At 43.2% G+C, this 27,637-nt stretch overlaps 1 protein-coding gene across 11 annotated transcripts in view; it reads right to left on the bottom strand.

Annotated features, from left to right (window-relative positions):
- LOC111248627 (tyrosine-protein kinase transmembrane receptor Ror-like) overlaps window positions 1-27,637 on the bottom strand; it is a 240,468-nt gene that overhangs the window by 127,960 nt on the left and 84,871 nt on the right. For 3 of the 11 annotated variants that reach the window (XM_086988074.1, XM_086988073.1, XM_086988072.1), the window contains one exon: window positions 16,189-16,526. The exons of 5 other annotated variants lie outside the window; for them this stretch is intronic. The gene's annotated coding sequence lies outside the window, so the exon portion shown is untranslated. Of the gene's footprint in view, window positions 1-16,188; window positions 16,527-18,584; window positions 18,605-27,637 lie in introns of those variants that run through there. 3 more of the 11 variants (XM_086988077.1, XM_086988075.1, XM_086988078.1) reach the window with 2 other exon arrangements.

The following is a 27,637-nucleotide window of genomic DNA, read 5'->3' as shown; positions in this document are numbered from 1 at the left end:
TGCAGACCATGTGTGCATCGATCCGGACAATAGGAACAACCACATACGCTCTTAATGCGTATTAAAAACCGCAAATTGCTTACGAGTTCCCTTTTTTCAGGTTGCCGCTGATGTGATTGTTGAAGTCGCTTGTCGAAAGCATCGTCTTTCTACCAGTTACGGTCAACGACGTCATCGTTTTATGTGCTAATGTTGTCCGCACAATAGGCGCACTGTTCAAGTACTTACAAATAACTTATTTAGCTAACCAATGGGGGTTTTTGATATCGATATGGTGTACTATCATGTGCCGCAGCTTCGTAGAGGAAATCACCCAATACAGGTACTGGCTTAAAATATCTGAATACTTTTTAACGCGCGTTAGTTTTACAGAGAACATTTATCGGCGCATAAATAATAGCGGACCTATCGTCGTGGTAGAAGCTAACTGAATAAAAACCGCTTTCTCACGTTATAATAGTTCTCATTATTATCTCAGAGAAGGTGCTTTTAAATGTCGAGCGCACTCGACAAAACCCCCCCTAAATCTTTTAGCCCTCGTTCCTTGTACAAACATTGGTCTCCTCATTCTACTTCTTCTCCGACCCTTCCGGCCATCGCGCATCATCTCCGCCCATCTCTCGCTCTCCATCTCGTCGTATAAAAATATAAAAACAAAGATAACTCTTGGAAATTACACACACGCGGCTTATATTGCGACAACTGATATACTTTTGCTCCTGCTGCGGCTGTTACAAGCGGCCATTTGTATCATTGTCTTTGTACTTTTAGTGTTTAATTTGCGCAAAGATCGAATCCAGTGCTAGATCAGTTCCAGCTGCAAATGTCAATTAGGCAACGTTACTACGACCCATCGGAGAGTGGCAGTTCTTGTTTTTAGCGCTTGCTCGCCACATCTACTGCCACTATAATAGCCCCTGCTTAGTTTCGTTAACGTCAAGCTTTGGAATGCTTTTTCTTTTGGCACAACGCGCAACTTTAGCTGGCTAGGTTCGAGACGTTGTGTCCTAGCAAAAAGCTAGCGCCTTTGCTATTGGTTACCAGAAAAGGGATCCAACAAAGGCTCATGGAGTACCATTCGCCAGACGGCATGGGCTGCGGCGACGAGGACTACTAGCGCCTAATAGTACTTGTTGGTGTATTGCGATATTGCATTAGGCAATTACTGCTTTTTGCTTGCTGATCATTTATTTGAGTTTGTTCCCTTTTCCTTGAACTTTTCCTAACTATCCCTGCCAAGACGTTGTTGCTCTTTTCTGCGCTAAGGGTTCAAGGTACACGGGTTCAGCTGCTGATGATTCCACCTCAGGCTGTTTGATAAGCCATACTATGAACAGGGTCTGTTCTACCGGGGCAAAAATCCAAAGTTAAAAACTTGCTCTCTACTAGATTACTGCTGTTGCTACTAAAATTCGCCAACGCTAAAGTCACGATACCAGCTACAAGAATTTTTCGCGACCCTCAAATTGCCAAAGTCCATATGCACTTAGCGTTTTCCTCTCGGAATACACTCTCATGATCCCGAAACTCCATCAGAAGATCACACGAGTAGTACAGCGAGTCGAAGGCTCGACTCGACCGACACGCGTCCTGTCATGTGCCCGATTGTCCGCAGGGCAAAAACTTCAAAAACGTACATCGGCGAAAACAACGTAACAAGTGCAATCTACGAAAATGGTTGTTTGTTCCCAATGCTGTACATGTTGCTCCCTCGCACCCACCCCCCATTCTCTTTTTATGTAGCTTTCCACCGTTTAGATACCAACTGCTTTCTGTCTGTCCTTTTTCAAATCTCCAGCAGTGTTTTGCTCAGATGCAACTGAACCCAGAGACACGCTAAGTAAGGCAAAAACGAGAGAGGGACGCAGAGATAACTAAAGGAAAAATGGTTTGCGGCGACACCATGGAAAGTTACGTGTTGCGCACGCCACGCCTCCTTCTCGAGCGATTGCTCACTCACTAGGGACGGCACCCGGCGGTAGCTGGAGGCCAGCTACCGCCTTGCAGGCAGCAGTTCCTGCTGTTCGCGATGCCTGATCCATGTGTAGACTTGTGCCCTAGCATCCGGCATACGCTACCCAAAATACTCCTACTGCTTCCAGCGTACCTGAAAAAAAACCTCATTTCGGTTGCTGCTTAGCATGCCCGGGTAGGCATCCACGAAATCGTAGTCAACGCCAGTAGTTGTTGAAAACGCAATACAAATAGGCATACGCACATATACGCAGACCGAGATCCCAACGGGCAGGTAACATAAACGGATACAGAAATGGATATATGAAGTATACGAATTACTAAACAGGAATGGATGAACAGACGTCAAGAGGCAAAAAGGTGTAGGCCTTCTGCTCATAACGCATCTTGCGTTTGGTCTCAGTACGGCAAGCGTACGAAACTCCAGCGACGAAATTCCTTCTCCACTCGTCTACTGTTCGTGATAAAACTGGGCTAGTCTGCTACATAAAAGTATCCACTGGTCAAAAATAACAAAGTGAATTTCACCGTATTGGAGTAATGGGGAACCGTATCAGGATGAAGGGTACATTGCTACCGCAACCCTTTCCATGTACCACACATAGGCTGCCAGCTCGTAGTAATAAATACATTTTGAGAATGAGACTATTATAATTTATGAGATTCTTCAAATTAGGAAAACAGCAAAAAAAAAAAAAGTCAATAAAAATTGCCGAGTAAAATGATCTGATACTGATCGAACATTATTTAGACTGCATATCCAAATGAGCTTACATAGTTGAAGTTCTCCGTTAGCACATAGCATTAGTATTATAACATAGAACTATACGAAGTTATGTTAGACTCACGGGGGCGCCCCGTAGGGCATCATGTTGTGCTGATACATATTTTGTCGCTTCTTTGCTATTATTCTATACCTAATACGGGTCCTTAGGCTATAGCCGTTTTACAAACACAATTATTCATCTAAGAACTATTTGTGAAGCAAAAACGTATTGCAGTTAATTCATTTTAACTCAACCGAAGCCTGGCCATTAACGCGCTCGCCATCGGACCAGGTCATCTTTCTTCTTAACTTTACTGTCAACGAAAAAAGGAACCGGTCTATTTCTTCCGTCGGAACACAGTGGTAGAGACACAAGTATTCAGGGCAACGAACATGTATATATATATACATACACACCGGTGGCAGAACACATCGTCATGGAATGATGCTTCCCCTGCCGGCCTCGCCACTTAGAGCCGTGGTCATCGGCAGGAAGACTGCGTAGCTGGAAGCAGCAGTCTTATTTTTGGCCGAAGAAGAAAGTAAACTAGAAAAAAGCTTTTGGGTCTAATTGACGAGCGAGTGTTGCAATTTGTCCAGATGTTGTGATTATGTGATGTAATCAATTCAGAGAACAGCATTTGTTGAATGATTGATCTTATAAAAAAAAGCTTATGGTAACCAACAATGTTCATATGTGTCACAGTGAGTCTTCCAAAAATGCTGCGTGTCCAGTAAACGACTATAGAGCTTTAAGTAGAGTGATCTGAACCTCAGAACCTGTTGATTGTAAACGAAAAATGTTCTTAGCATAAATTTCAATTAGCTTCATAAGTAGTATCAACTACTTATAGAAACCTTTTAGAATAGGACCACCGTCTGTTTTATATGACGGAGGTAAACGATTTCCTTGTTATCATCGCCCGCCATAGCTGATCGTAACCGCGCACATATAGGCGAGGCCAAAGTAGAATGCCTTGAGTCATGCACTCGTTACCACAACTAAACAATTGACGATCTCAGCCGTTAAATAATCAACATGGCGAGCAATCTAAGGCAAACTCTCTAATTCGCTAACGTTGTTAACTAGGATTGTAATGTAAATCTTCTGGTGTTACACAACGAACAATTTATCACTCTAACCGATTGAAGCTTTCAGCCGTGCGACTTCCTGCTGTCATCGATTCATACGGACGCCGCTAATATAAAGTACCTCTGGCCCTTCGATTTCGCCCTGTTCTAAAGGCGTTAGCAAACAACGCATCTATCCGCCTTGCTTCCGACCCCTCTAAGCTTGGCGACATGGCTCTCCGCGAATTATGACGACTTCAGGTCCAGACCATTTAATGGAGTGCGCCGTCGAGCACTGACCTAACACCAGCTGCGAAGGCAACGATAGCCATGGCTGCTACAACATGGATAGTCTTCACAGCTTACAGTTACCGCTATGCGCCGTTAACGCCTAGCTCGGCCCAAGCTCCAGTAAGCAGTAGACACTACAGTACCCACGTCGCATCACGTTACGCTTTACGTGGGCCACTCGCGTCGTTACCAACGATCTCATTTCTACTTTCCTCAGATTCGCTCCTTTGTATATATGAGCCCATCTTTGCCGGTATGCTTATATCTATGTGAGCGTGTGTTTGTATCGTTTAACGACTCTCGTAGTATCTGCCGTCAAGCTATCTTTTTCACCTCGGCCGGATGCATTGTGAGAGGACAGCCGAACTGTGTAACCACAGAAAAGCAAGTGAGTAATCATGGGTCTGCCAATTGGCTGACCGGCGCAGGAACGACGTCAGGTTAACAAGCGAACGCTTCCTGACAGTGAGACGCTGAAGCAACGTTAGGGGAAGAACGGTCCCATTCGCATATTTCAACAGGAACAAGCTCGTTTCTGCCGGCCACAACTCTTCGCTGAAGGTACCAGGACAGCGGGAAAGGGCCTATTTTTATTAACATCTGTATGTCATCTAACATTGGCGAATGTTTTGCAAGAATAGAGACGACATCGGAACCGAATAACTAAATGGAAAATTCTAATGATACGACGTATAACGGAAAATTGCATTAATCTAACGAGATGCGTGAGCATTTGATAAGAGCTCTCATACACCTTTTTTTTGTGTGCATGAATAACGATCACTGTATTAACGAAAAAATCTTCATTAGAAAACTACAACCGATCGGTAAATGTCGATGCATTCCATTTATAAAAAAAAAAAACAGTAGTTTAATTAATTATACGAAATACACATTCATTTACGGAACTACGTATTTAATTGACAAAAAAAAAAACACGTTCCTTAACGCCAACTGACCATCGTCAAAAGGACATCGAATTGAATTGTGAAAATGGGTTGCGACTACCGGAGGTTGGGTAATTATTGTGGCTAGGCTCATGCGAACCAACGGATGGTGGTTGGTGTATAGTAATATTTACCCTGCTCAAGCTGTTCATTTCACAAGGCAGCTTTGATGTATTTAATAACATCATTCTGGCCGAACTTACCATAAACAAGCGACCCATGCACGACTTGTACAATCTAACAGCCACCACCATATATATATATGGCATATGGATGCGGGTGCGTAGTGTTGCGTTCTAGGAAGCAGATTTGGGCGAAGGTAAAGGACGACAAGCGTCATTTTTGCCCCTGGGCACCGCTCGTGCTGACTCTCGAATAGGTAAGCCACCGTTAACGTAGCTGAGTGACCCCGACGGCGACCAACGCCCATCACTAACCACGTGGCGAGAAAGAGCCGCCGTGGAGAGGGAGCAAATAGACAATAACAAGCATCGACGGTTCGGTCCACGGGCACCGATGAAGGAAAAGCCGGATGGCAGCCATTCGTATTGTTCAAGACAGACCGCACGACGTAGCGCACAGAGTGGAAATGAAGTTCCAATCAGAAATACAGAAAGTTTTACAGCGGACTAAAGCTAAAAGGCTATATTGACGATTATTTCGAAGATCACTTTGATACCAGTGACGACAAAATGTTATTTAGTAGATAGGCAGGAACGTTTTTGTTCTTTGCTGCCAAGTTTTCTTTTCGTCAACATTGTTGCCCTATTCAGAGTGAATCCATGGCATGTTAAATTAGTGTTAGGAAAAAAAATCGATGTTTCTAATCTAAGGCTCGATTTCAAAAAAAAGCTACTCAACCGCTTCGGGCATATATTTGAGATCAGCCAATAATACTGGCTTGAGCAAAAATACGAGAAAAACAACAATAAGTGATAGGAATAGATGATAACGGGAAGATTTTCAATAATATACGCAACGAAAACAATTAGTAACTACGCCTCCTAGTAAATTTATTGTTCTGCAGAATGATCTGATGGTAAGACAAAAATGTAACTTGGCAGCTTAGAAATATACCAGCGGTACGCGCCCTGAATTTGAAGAGTTATTGGGCTGGACGTATCTGGAATCTATCACAATTGTACTGTAGACCAGTACACGTTTATTCGTAACAAAAAAAGCAATCGATAACGCATTTTTCAATAGACAAAAAGAAGGCCCGCTTGAAGGAGTCTGAGCATTCGATCCAGGTAGGTAACAGCTACCCAGAAGATGGTTTCACTTTGTCGGACGCAGATAGCTGTACGATAAGGAAAAAAAAGCTATGGCACTTAGAGGTATACACATAACATTTCGTATTTAGCCATGGCACGCATTACCAGGGGTGATGGTGGACAATACGAAACTAAGGCAACGCAGATCAAAGAGTTCAGCGATTAGTCTTTGTTCGAATCTATCATGGTGTTCCAAACGCCGAATAAAGCCCATGGGACATATTGTTGCTCGGACCATGATCCCAGGTGGATTAGCTGGAACTCGTCCTTTTCCACACACGCCTGCGTGGAACCGCGATGGTCAGGCCATATCTGCTCTCCTGAAGGGCTCTCCGCAAACTCTTTGCTGGAAAAAAACAGGCAAAGCCCTTGATACTTTGGGAACAGCGACACCTGCGAGTTCCGTCTATGAAGACACACAGTTCCCTAAACGAACTCGACGCACGTCACGCTCCGTGACGTATCGATTTTCGCCAACTAATAATATCCACTGGCTAACAACAATCTACGAAGTAACTTTCATACGTGTATGCGATGTATTGAATAAAATTATTATTAATTTTTCTAAAAGTGAAAGGAACAGCATTGTACAATGAAAGCATAAACAGTTTCTTCCAAATCGACCGAACAACATATTTCAAAGTTCTCTTGATTTTTAGCTTTAAAGTCTATAGATATATATTCACTAGATGACTAGTTAAGGAAACTGATTTCTAGATTTATATTTAGGCCACATTGTTTTTAAAGTCTTTTTTGTGATGCGACTCGTATGGATGTACCACAGGTTGTGGATTTTAGGTTATAGCTAGTTAACAGAAACATCGCTGATAGTGCCCCAGATAAAAAACAATCTGCTACAAAGGTCCATTCTATCCTAGAACGCCTTGAGAGCGAGCTAAACGTGTTAATATCTTTAAGTGAGCTAGATGAATTTAGGCCATGCCATGGGTCTTTGGTTTACAGCAACCCATGCTTATGTCGCATGACTCAATCAACAATCAAAGCAGATAGAGGAAAAAATTTTTGTTGTGACTAATAAAATGATAGTTTTATGCATACTGCCCCAGGGAACTGACGCTCCGACTCAGATACGCGGACTGAAAAAAGTCAGCCAGAATGATAAACACAGTAATACAGATACAGATCGAGAGAGTGTTGTTTAACATTTGTGTCAAACTCAAAATTTGTGATGTCGTAGAATCAACCGGGCACTTACCAATTAACAAGATCTCTGCAAAAACGTTTACTTCACAATAACACTGCGACAGGGGCGTCAAATTTAACGACTATCGAAATACGAAGCGTTGCCACTGTAAACAAAATGTCACACTCAATTTTCGATCGATCTTGATTTTCGAAGCTGAAAAAATGCGGGGTTTGCTTCATATCTCGTCTTTGCCGCTCGTTTCTGGCTCTCTAATCAAACGGAATGCACGCTAGATAAACTCCATCTAGCAGTTGCCATGTAAAAACAGCGTTTATATGTGGATTTTATCTTGCTGAATGCTTTGTTATTGATTGAAAATGCGGTTGAACTGCAGTAGAAATGCAGAGGTACCCTTCTGGTTGGACAGAATAGTAAATTTATATAGACGTAGTCTACCTAATGGGTGCCAGCGGAAGCGGTAACACTTCGACGAATAGAAAAAAACTCCAACGATCAGGATTATCATTATTTGTAGAAAGTAATGTTTTTAGATTTTGTTTATTTTGCTATCACAAAGTTACATATGCTGTTACTTATTGGACATAAACATTGGGATGTTTCGTTGCTTCTAACAAATAAGGAATCGTTTATTGTTTATGTTTATATTTAAAAAGGTTATTTTGCATAATCATTATATGTTGAAGACATACAGCTCATTCCATATGGAAACCGCTGGCTGGCTTTATACCTACCTCACCGGTAACGCTCCTTATAATATCTTTCCAATTTACCCAACTAACTCTTCGTAGCCGACAGGCCCATAGTAACGCTTCTTAAAGCATCCATAATCAATTAACAATACGGCTCGCCTTTAAGGGTTTCCCTGTCTTTTAGAATAGCAAAATTAGCTTGCCTGAGTCAATTGCCTCTGTCCGCAACTTCTATGCCGGAGCTCCTGAAACCATTTTGCATAAAGCATCGTCGCGTAAACAGAATAAATAGACAAAATGGGCGCCAACGTAACTAAAAACACTAGTCGTTATTTTAAATTAGCTGAGAACGTCAGCTGACGGGTTTATCAGGCCATATAGAAGTATTCTGTAAAGTATATGGACCTCTTCCACGCGTTGGCCTGCGTGATACTTTTACTGTCATATTAAGAAATAAATACGGCAACGTAAACGTCAATAAAAAAAAAAAAAGAAAGAAAAAAAACGTTGCCAATACCACAATATGCTTCGAATATTTTGCCCATATTCGGTGGCAATTGAAGATATTAGATAATTTCAACTCCAATTTCAAACAGGTGGGCTCGATTCTAACCCACGTTGGCTGGCGCAATCAACGTTTTTCAACTCTTGTATCGCACTTAATGGCAGTGGGCCGCGCACACTGTAACCCCTTTCATACGGCAGCTTCAGCATGATTTCCTTCCCGTTTTATTTCCTCAGAGAGTTTTCCGGATCCTCACAACAAGTTGTTCCAGAGAGCGCAGCCACAGGCAACAGGAATAGTAATGTCGTCCAGCAGAGCCCAAAGTCATTCGAACTAAATGGGCTCAAGTACTCGAGTCGTCTGGGTCCAGAAGGTGCCGAGGCCCGAATCCTTCAGCGAGGTTATTTGTTTCTCTCTGTTTTTCCCTCTAAGCCCTTGGTGCGCGTTTTCAATACTTTTTATGACACCAGCCGCCGAGGCCACGCAATTCTGCGATTCGCGGTTCTGCTGTCAGCTGGCGCAAATACGAAAAAAAGAGCAGAGCTACTCGTATGGTTAGTCTGCATTGACAGGGCATCATCGTTAAGCCATCCTGTTGCCCCACAAACATTTACTTCACACGTATTATAATTTAGCCGTGGCTTGGCAGAACAGGGCATATCCTGCATAAACATTTAATCTATTCTGCTCCGACGTGAAATTGCTAGCTTCTAGCCACATGCCGCGATTCCACTCAGTTGGCAGCGATAGGTCGCAAGTACCCCACGTACTGTAAAATTGACTCGAAATGATGACGCTACCGAAAAATGAACGAGGACAAGCTAACATAGAATTGACTTTTCTGCTGGCTCCCTCCTCTATCTAGGTTGAGCCACGTAAATTATTCGGACGTCTTCGGTCGAGCGCATTACGTTGTGTATGTAATACTTTATTCCGCCCGTTGCCCATCGGTGACGTATGACCTATACTTAAGGCATTATACTCGTTTATGTAGCTTTGAATTGTTGTGATTCGCGAATCTTTGTGAAGCGATGGCGGGGCAATCGTTTGCTGCACTTTGTGCCTACGGGCTTGTTCGTCTAGCTATTCGTGTGTGCGGTCTGCTAAGCCAGTCCGGAGATTAACTTACGTAATATTAGACCCTATCTAACATACAGTTATTACAATGACCGCACATTAGGTAAATGTGTTTATTTCTTACATGTAACTTAATATTATCGCGTAGTCAAAGGTGGGCGGAAGGACGGCCGAAAACAGCCACGCATACCGGTATCCTTACGTAAACACATACATACACAGTGAATCACAGGCACCGGGAAAGCCAACGCGCAAATGCTTATAGCTACTACATATGTTAAAATCGGCGATATTTTGAGATGCAACCCAATAGGCGATGCAACGCACGTGCTTAAACATTTAATTACTCATATTTAACATGTCGTTCTTTCTGTGTCTATCTGTATTCGTTCAGCTTTTACATAGGAACACATCCAGACAAGGCGCAGGATACACGATTACTATCGCTACCATCATTTAAAATGCATAGATGTTCTATATATTTTTTATGCTAACATTATTTTTCTGTCTGCTCTCGCGAGTGCCGCAGCTTCTGTTATGGCTGTTATTTTTCTACTTTTGGTGCTTCACGCTTCCTTGATAGTTGTTGTTATTTCTGTTGCAGTAGCAGGACTGCCAGAGGTCGCCAGAAAAAGGCAGGACCCTGTCTCGTTGTTGCTGCTGCCGTCGCCTTCGATATCGTTGCTGTCGCGTTGAGCATTATAATAACACAGATATTACAATATATTTAGATGTTGTTCTACTTGGCGAGTCAGGCCGTGGAAGACTGGTCGGGCCTGTTATGGGTATGCGCGATCGTGTGCTATCTAGCGCTGCTGCTGCTGCTGCTGGTATCGGCAAACAGACGAATGCCGTTGGGCGCCGCTCTCGATTCCCCCTGGTTTGGAACGCACGTGAAGGCAACGACGACGACCACAACAACAACACACTAAAGAGCTGGCAAAGCCATTAATTTCCAGTAACATGTTCCTTCGCTGGCCAACGATCTTCACAGAACTCACTGACGGCCACAAAAAAGCGCAAGCGGTACGACGTATGAATGCGTTCGACCGACATAGACCGCATGGCCACAGCTTCATATTCAAGAAAGGCAATGAAGCTTACGCTGTACCGCTTGATGTGGTGGCCGCTCTTCAACGTCTTCTCAACTTAATTGCAAGATGACTTTTTCGTTTTCTTTCTTTCGCTTCTAAACTTTATACCAGTTTACCTGATGGGGCATTTTACTCGTCAAATTGATTGTCACCTGAAATAGCGGCAGCCTTTGGACCAGATTAGTGCGTGGTCTGAAATGGTCGTCTAGTCCCTCCTATTAACTATGTACGGGCGTGGTATTCGCATCAAGTTCATAATAAAGACCCGATCACATAGTAATTATAAGGCTTGCGATCAACATGCTTTTGACATTTGATGTAGCCATAATTAAACTTGAACATATTACGTCTCCCTATCATTAAATATGAAATTCAAATGTCGTGAGATTTGGCATTGTTACTTACCAGCCGCGACTGTAGAACGCAAGACCCAAACAAGGCAGCAATAGGCATAGCTACTGCTTCGATCTCGTATCCTCAGTTGTCCCAAGATGGTCATAGAGCAAGGCTATCAACATCGATTCGAAGGCCTACTTGATTAGGGAGAGCGGCAGGGCAATGGATAAACATCTATAGGACCACGTCAAATGCACGTACTAGAACCACTGTACATAGAGCGGTCGACCCGGCGCCTAGAGTAAATCCCGATCGAGACACCGTAGACATTATACGAGTCGTATGTCTGCGTGTCTATGGGTGATGAAGATCTGTGCTGTAAGCTCCTACGGGCTTATTTCTCCTAACAACTTCAAAAGTCGGCGGTGGCAGTAAATCAACATAGAGCCAAAGTGAATCAATCGGTTGGTGAATAAATACGCAGACGTCGCAACACGAACGTTTTGGGATCCTGATTGCACTACTGGCATTTAAATTGGACAAGGCTTACTTGTATTTATTCTTGTAGTTTGTCCTGCTTGGGCGCTAGCATTCAGTAAATAAATGTCCTATTAGTTTACTTTCAGCATAACGGGCTTTATTTAATGTCGTGCCGAATGTTAACACTATGTAAAGTATTTATTTCTGATAAAGTGTACTCAATGATGTCTCATGAAGCGTTTGCTTTTTTTGGAGCTTGTTTGGAGCACGCTCATAGAATCGGCTACGTAAAACTATATAATATCGCCTAGCATGGAACGTCATACATTTTGATCGATTCTCATTTCTTGTAACTCCAGCATCAATTCGTCATATATAGCCGTCTCGTTTGTTTCCGTTCGAGCTTTGTCGCTTATTGCAAACTCCGCTAGACGTCTGTTTTAAGCCTTATCTTTCCACTAGAATAAGGTAAAGCTCCAAATCCACCTTTCAATAAGCACGCTTTCCTTTACATATATAGTTCTACCTAGCTTTCTTTTGTCAGGCTCTATGTCCTAAAAGTGCCGAACAAAAAAAAACACACAGCTATGTGCGAAACGCGGTATTTAGCCTACCCTATGCACAGAGTTTTTTTTTAAAACATATGTGCTCCTGCTTTACACCTCCCTTTGACCAACGCTTCAATGGCTTGCCGGTCTGCAACACACGTTCGCCCAAGTCGATGAAAACTCACAGCCAGACTGGGTACTGACCCTCGTAAGAGAGGCGTTAATATTGCATTAGAAAAAGGATGAAACAGATATTAGAACGATTAGAGATTCTGACAGGGAACAACAGAACCAATAGAACTAGCGGGGAACACATCAGGTCCTGTTGTCACAGCAGCGCCGTAGAGTAATCGAGTTTCTGACAGTTCAACAAAGTCTCGCCTTGTTCGACCCTGCAAAAATTCGAACGCCGTCAAGGGGCACGGCAACAACGCAGAAGTTAGTAGAATACAGGCACACCTTTAGAACTAGGTGGAAAAAAGGAAAAGTTAAGCTGAGCTTTTCTTTCAACCGATAGATTTATTGCTTTTTGTTGAGTAGAATGTATAGCAAAAAAGGAGACCAGATCTGGCTGACTAGTGTCTCATTTGAGTGTGCACTCTGCTAGACAATGATTAGAAAAAAAGGAAAATCGGTTTAGCATCTTTATGCGAAACATAACACGACTAGACAACAAAGCAACTCCTTACGTAGTAAGTCATTAACCCTTCTTCTTTATAAATATACTGCTCGAGTAGTGCGAGGCTGACTATAACTGTGTATTCAATTTCACGGCACCGATGCGATCTCATAGTAAAAGATTTTAACTTCAGCGTAAATAGCCTAAACTATAATTCATGTGTCAGGTATACGTGCACGCCAAATCACCCGCTTTCACTTTCCTACTTCTTCCGTCTCACTGATATATAGCCTGGCAATTTAGATTGCTCTGAGCTTCTACTGCGCCTCGTGCGCCTCCTCTATAAATATATCTATTTCTGATGTAATAAAGCATCCAAGAACCGTCATGAGCTAGCTTCTCTCCGCGTAGCTTCTTCGCGCGTGATTCATACGTTTCTACACACAGCTTAGCATTGTACAGTAAGTCTTCATCACAGACGACACACGTGGCCGTCGTTGTCGTCGACTTTCAACGCTACTCTCTCCAAGCCAATGTACTACGGTATTGTATCCGTGTTTGTCTGGCAACTCTATCCCACAGCTGTGTAGACTATAGGGCGTCCGGCCCTTTACAGCCCCATTCACCACCGACTAGTGCGAGCTCTCTAGATCCTCGTGGTGTCTCCTTTTCTTCCCGCTTCTTCACTGTGTGCTCTTATTTTTGTCCTATAGCCTTGACAAAAGAAAGCCTTTTCCATCCATATTCATTCTGAGAGGCAGGCAGCACCCACGGCCGCTCCGTTTGCCATCCGAATCTTATTATCTCTACCATTTGTCTCTTTTTCGTTCTGCTCTCTCACACGACTATCTTCAGGCCCGCTGACTGCCCTCAGGAGGAGCTAGTTCCAGCAGACAGCATTCGTTCGGTATTGCCGATACTCGCTTCACTGTCCCTGGACACCCCACTAGTGGCCGGACGATTGCAATCACGCTAGACCCGTACTGGTGTACATTGTACATGGCCAGCAAGCCCGGGATCCCTAGTAAACTATGCAACCTCTGCAAGCATCCACTGAACAGAACAGTCTCCCTTTTGATTCTAGCCAGGCAATCTCCCTAACCGCACCAGAGGAGCATATGATCTCTAGGCTTGTCTGTTTGTCTGCCTGTCTGCAGTCGCTGCCGCGATAATGTTCAGAAGCCACAAAGGGTCCAGCGCTAGCGTTGTTAATATCCATGAAGTCAGGTGCCCGCCCGCGTAAGCGGCAAGGGACTAGAGGGGTTTAGGGAAGTGAGCCGCACGGCATTTCGTCCTATGAGCCCGTGTCTTTGCGGACGGCTTTGCATGTATATGTGTGGTGAAGTACTGGCCACTTTCTTCAGCTATCGCGACCCACATAGTCAGCTAAAGCTCAGACGACCAAGGAAGATAGAGGATTCGATAATTCCTCATCAGAACCCAACTGTATTGGAACTGTACTATTTCAGTTGTATGTACAGTAGATTATATTGGTTATAAATATATACAATCTACTGTGTTGGGTATGTGGTCGTGTGGAAGGCAGTATGAATCTGACCCTGCCGGTCGAACACGAGTTTATTTGCGAAATCCAGAAGCTTACACCTGGTGGGACTCATAAGGATAGCGGATAGGCCTATCTATTCTAAAGTGGTTGTAACCACCTCACAATGTTAGCACGATGTTATGAAGTGTAGATGCGTTGAAGTTGTTTGCTTCAAAGGTTCTCTTCCCCCTTCGTAGGTAGGCAATCCTAAATACGTAAATCCTTGTATTTGCATATCTTACACTAAGGAGCTGATTATTATTCGCGACCGACCCTAGCTAGAACAAACCGTGTCGCCTTCTATAGGTCCATAAACAAAGTCTATCCAGCCCAGTGCTCCGCGACATTTCCGATGATATCACTTACCAATCATTCATCAAAAAACCGTTCTTCTACCGTTCAAGTCAAGTGTTATCGTACGCGACAGCGACTTCGCCTCTATATCAGCTATTGATCACCTCAACAATCATGAACCACTATGGCACTCTGGCAACGAATCTTATATTCTAGCCTGCTGCTAGCGGTGACATAGAGCTTGAGCCATGAACGTCTAGCGCAGAAAGCGAGCATTATTCCCTAGCCATTTAGTTCCCCCTTACGCGGTGGCGTCCGTACTGCTGCAGCCGCGTGAGTCCAATGACCAAGGAAACGACCGAACGATCGGCGAAGTGCTTTCCTACGAGACAGATTTTAGCCTGGCTAGGAGTATTAGTATTAGGAGTACTGGCAAGGGATCCGTATCGTCAGAGAGCAGCTAATGAAGGTGTACATCATATCACTTGGCTAGAGGTGCAGTCACTTGACGGTGCATTGGATAGGGGCAATGGAAAATGGATGAAAAGGACCTACTTGTGTGGAACTGCAGTCCACACACGTAAAGGGTTTTCTGAGCTGATTTCTTGTTCGGTTTACTAAATTCAGTCGACTGGTCGACAGCTTGACTGCATGATGCATACGGAGTAGACGCATAGACTCTATGGTCTCTAGCATTTAGAGATCTGTACGATTCCTGTCTCCATTAGCTGGTATCGACTAAGTATTGCATAGCAGATAGACGGCGACAGTATGGCAAAATGTATCGAGTTCCCAAAATGGCAGTTCGGTAAATATTCAACCGGAGGGAAATGCGAAGATTTGCAGGCGTTCTGTCTCTACCATTAATATTTATTGCAAATAGAATTGACCTAAATTGAACACTCAACGCTTTTCAGTTCTACGAACCTTTACAAACTATCCACCTTCTGTATCTAGAGACTGCTACTATTCACGTCGTGCTAGTGCACTCTTAAACAACTATATTTTATTTATTAATGCTTCTATATCAAATAATTATAAATTTAATAACTTTCTATCTTTTATAGAACATAATATGTATAATTAATGTAGTAAGTCTCTAGTCTTCACATGGAAGAAAGACTGGGTACTGACCCGACGGACCATCGCTACACTTTAAGGTTAGACAAACAACTGTGAAAGAACCTTCAAGAACAAGCGCATTGTTAAACCACAGTTCTCTCTTCCACAATCTATAATACGGAGGCACTAGAATGAAGCTCTGTAGCCAGTTTGTTCGTGCCATGTCTCCTCCTCTTAGTTCTATTTGAAACTGCACCAAGTGATGCCGTGTGTTATCTCCCTGTCTCTACCCCGGCGAGCTTCTTCAGTTAAGTGTCATTATTGTTCATAGTGTTGATTGGAGCTAGTGTAGGATATTGGGGCAGCAGGGACGGGCAGTAAGGGAGACCTGCGAGAAAGAGAGTCTTTGGCTAGTAGGAAAACAAAGGTTTTTTTCCAAATCTCTACCTAAAATTGATTCTTCTAACCGACAGCGCCACCGTCAACTGGCTAAACGCAGATTGCTGCCTGTAAGCTCGGCTCCGCTGTTCCTTCGTCGTCTTTTTTTACAGTGACCATCAACATCCTCATCATCATTATCATCACCAGGAATTGGCGAATCGGCATCAAGCAGCCGAGCAAAAGGTCAATATGTTTGTTTTATTGCTGTTAACTTTGACGTCCTTTTCCCTCAACCACCTGCAATCGTTTTTATGACCATAACACAGTGCAAAAGATGTTAACAAGAATGCGCTCGAAAATGGTCCTTCGGTTTTCCGCATATCAGAACAGGGTGAGTCGCTTACCTGGAACAGAGAGAAACAGACAAAAATTTTACTATTGAGCCTTCCTTTTTTTACTTCTTCACGGTTCTTTGCCTCTTCACCTTCTATGTACGTCGTGGCACAGAAGAGTACAAGTAGGTAACGGCTGTGTAGCAATAGCAATAAATGGACCTGAAAATTGCGCGCGAAAGGACTAATTTGCATAGATTTAGTGCATTGCCGCGCTTGATCGTTGCATGCTTTCATTAACAACTTGGCCTTTTTTCAGTTTCTTGTGAGCAAAGCTAGGACACGCCGCTTAAATGCCAGCTACACGTACAGCAGAAACAACAGCAGCTGTAGCGGAACCGCAAGAGAAAATTCTTCTGTCAGAACTTTAGTTAAGCGGTTAAAATCGTTCTGATTATTTGAATTTCCTGCGCAATTCAAAACTCTAATAAGTTATTATTACAATTATATAGAACTGTGACGCATTCTCTTGCTTTCGCCAATTCCATCCTACAGTTTTCTCAGTATCGGTGAGCAGTAATTCCATAGTGTTTAAACTTGCCACAAGTGAGTTCCAGGAAACTACCAACCTCGAGAACGTATGTCGCTCTCCGTGAGTCAGAACGTATGAGACTTCGTTCACCATAGTATGGAATAACATGGACACGCAGCATATTAGGATGCAACCATAATCCCAAAAGTGAGGCCGATGTCAAGAAAAACAGAAGTGCGAAGGCCATCAAAAAGTTTTTGTCGTACTAATCCACCCCATATTGCCGTTTCGCCGTCGACTGCTTAAAATTAGTGTAGGTTTGAAATTTTCAGTTTTCGTCCGTTGACTCGACTCTTGTCTTTGCCCGCTTTTGAAGGAAATCATGGTGCTTTTTCCATAGGATCGATCACGTTTTTCCAGCGCGGATTTTTTGCTTTCCCTCCTTCCTTGGTCCGCTATTTCACTAGCCCCATAAGATTTCTTTTACGCTACACGTACACTATATGTCAAAGCGGGAAGGCCACGCTACCGGACTCTGTAAATCTGGCACAACTCCCCATGTGCTTTAGTGTAGGCTCATGTCGATATTAAACATCTTTAGGCGTTTGCTACGCACCCTCAAACTAAAATTTCTATGGTCCAATCCAGTTGGCAAAAGGTATGATCGAGTGCCCCATTGGGCAAACATAAAAGCTGACCGAAGCCAACCGGCTGAGCTGCTATATAACGTGGGGCTTTTAGAAGGCCTTAAGGGAGAACCTGTTTTGGGAGAGCGGAAAAGGGTTTCACCTATTCTAATCATACGAAGAACCTACCTGAATCTCAGAAACGTAAAGTCTTTTAAATAAAAGGGAATCATGGGCATAAACGAGCCATAGCTTAGCCAAATATCTAAAAACCTTCGCCGCCTACCCTATATTCAGTTGTGACAGGAACCATATTCTTAGCTGCAGCGCTTTGTTTTACGAACGGATCGAGCCAACTTTGTCGGCCTGCGATCTTTTCGTATCCGTCCCCGTTGTTGACATGCATAGGAGTTACAGATGTTGTCAGAGCCCGTCGTGGTAGACTACCCTTCATCCTGTAATAAGGTGTGCGTGCGCGCATGTGTATGCACTGGTGCAATGTTGGACCTTAAATGTAAAACGCATCGATTCAGAGGTGTACTACGAGGAAGGTTAGCTGACATAGTTTGTGACGACGTAACATGTATAGTCTATTCTTCTGCGTCATGCCTTTTGCATATTCAAATCACTGAACGCCATGTATGCGACGGCTTTAGCCCCCTTCTCTCTGCCGTTGCTTATAGCGTTCGTCTGTTCCTGCAGGCAAATGATTATATGGGACTGCTTTCTCCCGACGAATACTCCGTCCACATCAGATCCCTAACAGACCTCACCGAAAACCGAACTAGGTCAAGCTGAGCTACATACGCCATACAATTCATCAAATATACCTTCGTTCACCACTCGCACTGTTTACTTCACCGTGCATCGGCTACCACCTTTATGAGATACCGCCACTAGAGAAAGGTATCCGATGGCATTACCCCTCGACCTATACCCGCTTTTTCATATGTACATGTTGCAGCCCACTACCTTGATGTGCCACTTATTTGTAGTACGGCCTCCCCGGCGACGCTTGCTATCATCCTTGGTGACTAGCAGTGGCATGCTCCAGTGGGGTCATACCCACCTCACCATACTGCATTGCAGATTCGCTTTGACGAACCCATCCACGTACGGTTTGCTTCATGTCGCCCCCAAATATGAGATGAGTATGTTTCTACAGAGGCTCCGCGGCCGCCATAACGAAGGCTTGTCACTGATGAAAACCGAGGCACCTGCTGATCGCGGATGCCATTTAGTCCACCTGTAGCAGAAGTATTGTTTAAATGCAACGGCCCGTTCGACCGTCTACGCTCTGTAGATGTTCCTACTTTATCAAAACAGGTGTTAGCTGGACAGCGCTAATGGAAAATGGTTTAAATACAGAATTAAAATTTCACAGCATTTTATAAAGTCAACTCTTAAACATAATAAATGTCAATATTTAAAAAAAAATGTGGTACCCAGTAGACATGATATTCTTTCTGAAGTCTTGGTTCGTAGGCGTTCCGAAACGTTAATTATAGAAGAAGTGGAAGAAAACTAGTATCTTACGTGTTGCTGCAACGATACTAGTAATACCAGTAATAAAAAGAAATAAAATCATACATTCTATATATTACTGCACACGTATCGAAAAACAAAGGCTAGAATCATCGAAGCTTCAATAAGGCTCATCGAGAAAATGCAATGCAAGTTCCTTCATTCATTGATCACAGTTTTGCTCTCATTCTGAACCTATATTGACTAAAAGGCACAAATTGTTGCCCTATTTATTTGGCCGAGGTGCGTTCAATAATAGTAGAATTGATTCTTTCATTCGTTACCAGTTTTGCATCGAAATTCTCCTTTAAGCTACAATAGTCAGTGTATACGCTGTTCCAAATGATGAATGTTGTCATCCAACGTTGAAATCCATGACTGAGACTGGCACACGAGCTTTTCGTTATTTGTTGACAGAGAGACTGAAAAAAGGGGCAAGCTGACCCATCGGTGAGGCGACAACCGCACCCTATCGAAGACCGCGGTACCTTTAGTGCTTCACACAGATTTCAGCGAACGTGAGCCCAAAAGCTCGCAGGCTAGTAACCATCGTCAAAAACAGCCTTTGTTCACTCTTCTGTGAAGCGCAGTACGGCAGTATTTCTGACGCTGCCGACGAGCGTTGTGGTGACCAGATAGGGAACACTGAAAGGGGCAACTCCTCAAACTGCCAAAGACAGCCATTACCACAATAACGAGCAGCAAAAAGCATCATGCCTTCTTTGTCATTATTGGTTGTTTTAGTTGTGACCGTCAAGAACAACGACAAGATCAAAATCACACGGAAGTCCAATTTTCACAGTGCTCCTGCTAATGGAGAGGGGAACTTCAGTACACTCCCCAAGGCAGGCCGCCAGAATTAGCAGCGACTGCATTTGGTTGTATTTATCGTGAACGGTACGCGACCTCTACTAAATAACACAGATCCTTCCGAAAAAAAAAAAAAAGATGAACATGGGTCCTCAGTGAGCGTACAGCGTTCAGAATACCTCGAGAACAAGTGCGACTTTGCGTTTTACGAGCTGCAGCGCCGTACCACACGACAACCCTCCGTTCCTAAATAGTAAATGCTCTTTTCGCTCCTTTACTAATTTTATTAATACTGGCCATTTAGCTTTCAGGAAGGCACTTTCTCCCAAATAGACGCGTGCCAAGCGCATTGTAACTTCTCATCATTGACTTCTGAATTTGAAAGAGCACCTTAGCCAGACAAGCTCAATTACAATAACAACGGGAGCGGATTGTACCGAATCTTTAAGGCATGGCTTAATCATGATTTTGTTTACAATTTGCCTAACTTCAATTGGCGTAGGCAAGCGAAATCGAATATCTTTCACAATCGTCCATTAGGTATTACACTGCCCCCAGTAACGTTAACTTGAGCGCTGTGACCCGTTTTATACGACTATGCGGCGATTCTATCGAGCGGTGCGACCCACCTCGCTTATTTGAAGTAAGCTGAATTGTGCACGAGACTAGAATGAAAATCGGGGTTCCGTTGTTGCCGACTACGACGTTTGAAGCAGCTAATGCGTACACATGCAGGATGTCTACGTGATTTATACAGGAACGCCTCTGGGAGCTTGTTCCACAAAAGAATACACAAAAATTGCGGTTAGTGATCCAAATATCAGGTCCGACTGTACTCTACCTGTAGAGCACTCATTTCCTTAATCGATCCTGCCTTATCGTAAGGTACTTTTATGACGCTGGAGGGTCGAAACCTCACAAAGGGTAAGTGAGCAACAGGAAAAACGAATGAACGGCATAAATCAATCCCCACATATTTCTCGCTTTGCGAACAACGGATGCATTCACGTCCCGTAACGATAACCGACTGATAAGATTAGAAAGTAAAATTGACTGAATCTTGTAATAATTCGAAGCTGCCTTGCAATATCTCCTCTAAGAGATGCTTCAGCCAAAATAGACAAATCACTTTTGACGCTAACTAATTTATCAAGTGTACGAAAGGCTTCACTTCATCGATCGTTCTATTGTCTTTTGCCAGATATATTCCGTTAAAAAATAACTGTATAAAGAAAAAGCCGGTCGAAAACATGAAGCATCAGACCGAGCAGCGATGTAGTTTCGAGACGATAAACTTCATCAGCTACTAACGGCTGACCTTTTTTGCAGCCATTATTGCAGTTGGATATGATACAATCCTAATAGGCTGTTAACTTTTACGACATCAGTTTGATCATAATGTCTCATTGAGATTTTTGTAAAGTTAGTAAAGTTACCAGATCGTTTTTCCTTTTAACCTATGACGGTAAAAAGACCAAGTCTCAGGCATCGGCACAGCAAGATCAGACCACGACTGTCTTGATATGACTTTCGATTCCGAAAGGAACGCCGCCACTACCACTTCGACGTGAACTACGGCCCCAGAGGGCTTAACAGCGGATTTCTGCAATGACCAGTCCGATCGAATTGGGCCACTTTTAAGAGCCAGTGATAGGAGACGAGAACGTCACTAGAAAAAACGCTGAATGGTAGTGAACGCTGGGAACTCACGTAAGGGTGGGACTGCCGGCAGAATGAAAAACTGGTTAAAGGGTCAGCATTGCGGAAAAGTTGGCGATAAAATGACGCCAGCGAAGGCGCAGAAAAGGGGCAGTTTGAATCGATCAATTTTAAAATAGGCGCGCCCCTGGAAAACGTCTACCCGGGCTTTCCCGACCATCGAAATCAACGGTGCCTGGCGTCCATTCAACGTCATCATAACGCCTAAATGCCTGCAGGTATAGACTTTTATCTTAAAGACGACATGGAACGGTAAGCATCCCGCACAATACGCAGGGAAACGGAGTGTTTATATGACTGGATCAGATCGCTGACACTGAACATGTTGGCATATTAAATTTAGTTCGCTCTTCGAGAACAGATGCTTGCTCCGGCTCTTACAATGGCAACCGCACCTATTCCATAGAAAATGAAAAAATTAACATAGATCATTGATCACGCTTTGTTGCGGACCTTCTGGCAAAGTTAACATGAAGAAATCCACTTTGACGCTATATTAACCAGATCTCCGAAGGACACAACTCAGAATTGTTGCAGAAAATGCTTGTAGGATCGAAGAACACTTGATATGTTTCTTATTGTTATGTCCGGCACATAACAATTAGGCATAGAGCCTCTTTTTCGTATTCTGTCTACACATATGTGGAAACAAAACGTTACGTTTATACTGAAAGCATTAACTGAAGCATTTCTTTGTGGGATGAAATTTTAAGTAGAGACACGTACGTGGTTACCGCAGGAGTTTTTTAATACCTAATAAATTTTCTATAGTAATAACTATTAAATAATTTGAAGGTGAATAAATCACATATTAGGTTGACCAAAAAAAAAGCCGTCCAAGAAACCCTACGATACAAAGACATATTCATTTCAATTTCCCTATACGATATATTTATAGAGGGAACATATTTTCTGGGCTGACCACATTACTACGCGTATATGTTAGCAGGCGGCTCTCCTACAGGTTAATTAAAAGTTGCATACGCACTGTGAGATTTAGTCAGCTAGACTTTGTCTGCCTCTCACAGAAACTAGATACGGGACGAGTTTAATTATGAGCAAATGACTTGATGGTTTACACACACAAACATATATACAGTAAAGGGTGGCGTTTATGGCTTTCTATCGCTAAATAGCGGTCTTATGTCACACCACAGTAAGTAGTTACAGTTACACGACATAGGACGTAGGCTTATGGTATCGATCTCGGCGCACCGTTCGAAGGATGCATTGTCTGAAATAACGGCCACCGACATATGCTAGTCAGGCCGTAAATAAATTCGCACCCAAAAAGGTATTGTTTACACGTTTTTTTTGTTTACACGTTTACGTGCTTTAAAAGGTAAAGTTTACACGATGTTAACACACTTCGCTGATTTACGCATGTCACAAGCTCTGTTGAAGTCTCTATAGATTGTGCGCGGCGTTCCCAGACAAAGCACCGTTATATCTAGCCGATTACTAAACGATATTATATATATATATATATATATATATAAAAAAAAAAAAAAAGATATATCAAAAAATTAAGCAAACATTGAACATGACGGTTTAGCTGCTGCTTGTTACAAACGTAAACTTGTCCATGGAAGAATGCGTAGATCAAAAACAGGGTCAAGTTGACGTCATACTTAGGAGCGATTTGTCGAAGATATTTTCTTCTTTGTTGCAAAAGCTTTCGATCTTCCATAGTTTGTATTGTAGAAAGTGTTGAACATAGCAATTAAATAGTTTGCCAATTTTACCAACCTATTTATGAGCTAAGCCTAATTGTTTTGGCAACTCTGAATTTCAGGAAAGAAAGTCCGGGACGGGAGGCAAATAGCTCTTCAATGATAAGCTTTGCATTATTTTGTATGGACTAGATGGTACTTTTCTTACGCCGAGGATATACGAGGCACCACTGAATCGTCCGAAAAGCTTTCGGTCGTGCCTTAGCGTAAGATGGAATAGAGGTTTACAAGCATTTATACATGTACATACCAAATACACCATTTCCTTGTTTCTGTTTCTTCTGTTGTTCTAAAGCTTCTGTCTTACCTAGACGTCTTACCGACGAACTCGCACGTTTCTAGGTGTTGCATCTAGATCCTCATAACTTCAAGATGGGGTGCGTTTCCAAAGGCAGCGGCCCTGGTAAAATTCTTTGTATGATAGATAAGTGGTACTAAATGCGTTTCGAGGATTCCGGCCTTTTCAACTCTACTAGCGAAAGTGGAAGCAGGCCATCAAACTAAAGCTGATAAGGTTTTATGTATTTACTGTATGTATGAATTATAGTTATAAAAGGGGGCACATATTATTTATGCGAAGCCGATTGTAGTTCGAACGGTTACTGACACCTGGTCAGCGATTGTTATGACCATTGGCTCCCCAAACCCCACGGCTCAGTTCCGTTACTAATGCAAGCTTGTCTTGACCGATTTTTACCTATTTATGTGCTGACACCTTTAACGTTATTGAAATAATCATAATAATATTATTGTCAATTAATGGTATGGACACCATTAACATTTAATCGCTATATGCACACGTGTAGTCAAAACGTGTTCTGTCTAACTGACCAAAGCAATGACATACTTTCGGTGTATATTGTAGCAGATAAGTTGTGATGAACCTCAATATAAGATCAAAAATCATGAAATTCTTCATTCTTGATCGATCATCGCGGCCACTTGCATCGTCCGCTTGCAAACCTGCACCCCACGATAGGTTCAGGTCGTCAGGTTGTGCAAAATGCAAAACAGACGCAGTGCCGGTGGCAAGGATGCATTAGAGTAGCATTCGTGCTAATGGTAAATTCAATTGAGGGGATTTCGATTAAAAGGGCTTCCCCAGGCGTGGATAACATGAAAGGACAGCGGTTGGTCACCACGTAGTTTGTATAATGTCTGCTAGCTCTGTAGAGCCACTTACGGCCTCGCATACTAATGGCTACAGAGGTATTTTTGTTGTGAATGGGATCTACGAGGACATACACACACTGTCAGAGGCGTACATGGCCAACAGAGTGAAGCGATAAAACTCTTCATTGAAGAAGTTACATCTCCTATTTTTGGCGGCCACGTTAGTTAGGCATCGCCGCAGATGATAGGAAAACGATACAAAGCAAAGAAAAACAAAGGAAATGGACTGCTTCTGTCTGTTAAATGGATTTTGTAAGCACCAGCGTACGTTCAATGATAATGCTAGTTATGTGTGTAAAGGCTATGTGGAAGAGGGAAAGCAAACGAATGGTGTCATCTTCATTAATAATGGTATGTGGCATTAGCCTGAAGAACTACGTCAGCATGCTGACGATGATTTCTTTCCTACGCTTTTGTTTTGTCCTGACCCTTTCTTCGTGCTACAGTCCATCTTATTTATGAATTCGATGCACTCGTTTTTTCTTTTATCAGCCTATCTTTCTTTTTGTTTCATTCCTAAAAAATCGATGATTTTGTCTCTCAAGCGCATACGTAAAGAATACGTATGGCCGGTGCTTAATACAAGCGAATATGCAGGCCATGGTCGTTGGATCTATCTTTTGCAATTGTTGTTCCTTTTACTGCACGTTACTCGACCGAATTCCTTAACAGCAAAGTCCTTCAATGACTTTTAAATCTTAAAGCCCTTATAAGAAAAAGCGCTCTATGCTTGCATGATACCCCCAGCCGGTCACTACAAAAGCCTGCCAAAACCAGCTCATGCATGAGACGAAATTGTCGTAGTTGGTGTTGCCCGTGTCGCCCCAACGAGGTAACCTCATTCAGAATTATAGCAGGAATAGAACAGATACAGTAAAGGAGCAACGTCGAGTATCTGAATATAGCTAAGGTTCTGCAGGCTATGTCTTTCCACCCACGTTGCCTTAACCTTCCTGAAGGCTCTAGCAAGCACTCCGCGTCGAGCGGCGTTCTCAGCAGCGTATTAACGGTTTGATTAGGTAAGTGGTCTAAGGAACGCTGCGTATGAGGGTCTTAGGCTGCTGGGAGTGGTGTTAGCTGCTGATGCCCCTAGTGGAGATAGCGCATTAGAGGAGGAGAAAAGGGCATTTCATATCCAGAAGGGTCGCTACAGGCAACCCTGGGGGCTATTCGGGCTCATATAATGCCTAAGAGCAGACCCGGACGTAAAACTCGAAGCAGTGGTGGTTAATCGAAGGTTGCCGGGTGTAACCGAGCTAGCACCAGTACACAAAGCTCCTCGACCCTTCCACGCCCTCTTAAAGCCCTTTCAAACATTCTAGTGGACAAAGCAGCCGGCGGTCACATTTAACACGGACACAGATACGATCAGACAGCGCAGATGTCTGTTTGCGCTCTGACGAACATGAAACAAACATAGGTTGTGCTTGGTCAGGCCGTACGTACCAGTAATCACTCGAAGTTCTTGGCCGGAACGCGGCTCGTTCCGAGTATATATTGCTTTATTGGTGATTTTTATTTATAGAAACTTAAGTACTTTAGATTGCATTTCCATGGACACTTTGAAATAAATCGTGACTCACGAAGTAGGTCCCTTATGTGTTCTATGCAGGGCCGTGTACGAATAAGGCTTAGTTAGATACGTAGTTAAAGACTGACTAATAGGCTCTTTAAAAAGTGCATATTCTTTCAAAGTGATTTTAATAACTTCAATGTTAAGCTCCCAAGCGGGTCTACATTTGTTCAGAACAAGACATTTCAGTACACTTTAAACCACTCACTCAAACTTTATCAGGTTCGAGGATATGAAGGCAGGCGAAGAGGGAAACAAGAATATATTAATTTCGACTGGAGGGTGAAGAACTCTCTAAGGTGGCAGTTAGTGGAAATAGTTGTGGATGGTGACTACCGATAGCCATGTGTATAGCCTCAGATAACTTAATATTAGTTTAGGTTAGCCCGAGTAAGTTGGCCGGTAAGCGCCCCCCGTTGAATAGCCCTTTCCTATTGGCATCCTATTTGATAAGATATATGAGGATAAATTATTCAGCTTAGGCGGAAGGTAAGTCTGGCCCAGTCCTCACCTCGTGTCCCCCTCGAGTCTGAGAAAGGCTGAACTCGCTAACGCGCCCGCCATAAGAGTCCGTGGTCAAGCAGCGACACATCCAAAGCGAAGCGGGATTGCACGGTGGCTCAGGCGAAGGGCTGCCTCTTGGTCGTCTTCGCCTTTAGAATATTGATTTATCTCTCACACAAACAGCCTCTAGTCTGCTACAGAGCTGCGACGGTTGAGCTTAAAAGCGAACAAACTAGAGTGGATCACGACATTTTCAGGATTAGCGTCCGTCCATACGCTTTCCTCACTTTTTCCCAGTTTCATCCCCCTAATTGTTCAGCCGTATTGTGCAATCCTGCCGCGCCACCAGCTGAACGAAACTCGTAACATCAAGCAGTCAATTAAAATATTACCTCGCATGTGAAAGATGCTGCCTTTTGGGGAAAGATGACCGTAAGAGGTGCGTTTGCAACATTTGCTTAAGAGCTAGCCTCACAATTTTATATACTCGAGACAATCCTATAAAATGTGTGCTCCGAAATTATTTCTTTTCTATCAATCCCCAATCTTAATGTGGAAATTCGTTATCATCATTCCATTCGTACGATCTGTATTCACCACACGTTCAGTCCAATATGGCTTCATCTTTTTTGGCAGCGTTTGCAATTGTTTAATATACTTCAATCTGTGGATTTCAACTAGCTTCGCTGTAGACTAGTCTTTCCATCGACCGCATTCTAAAGGATGTGGGGTTTTCCACCCACTGAATGGCATCAACTAGAACCCCTGTTGTGCCAGGACTTGTTTAAGTCCTTTTATGCATTCGACGACCTCGAGAAAGGAAAATGAGCGACATTGAATAGTTCCAAAAAGACGCAAGTAGAAGGCAAGAACGTCTGGCGAGGCGAGTAGGAAATGTGGCACCGTCATCATACCCCAACCGTACCGACAACAAATTGTGGCAATTGCAGAATTCCTGACAGCATCCCAAAAGCGCTAGCTTAGCCGGC

Source organism: Varroa destructor, unplaced genomic scaffold, assembly GCF_002443255.2.
Source record: "Varroa destructor unplaced genomic scaffold, Vdes_3.0 BEIS01000004.1, whole genome shotgun sequence".
NCBI lineage: Eukaryota > Metazoa > Arthropoda > Arachnida > Mesostigmata > Varroidae > Varroa > Varroa destructor.
This window is presented reverse-complemented; position numbering and strand designations above follow the sequence as displayed.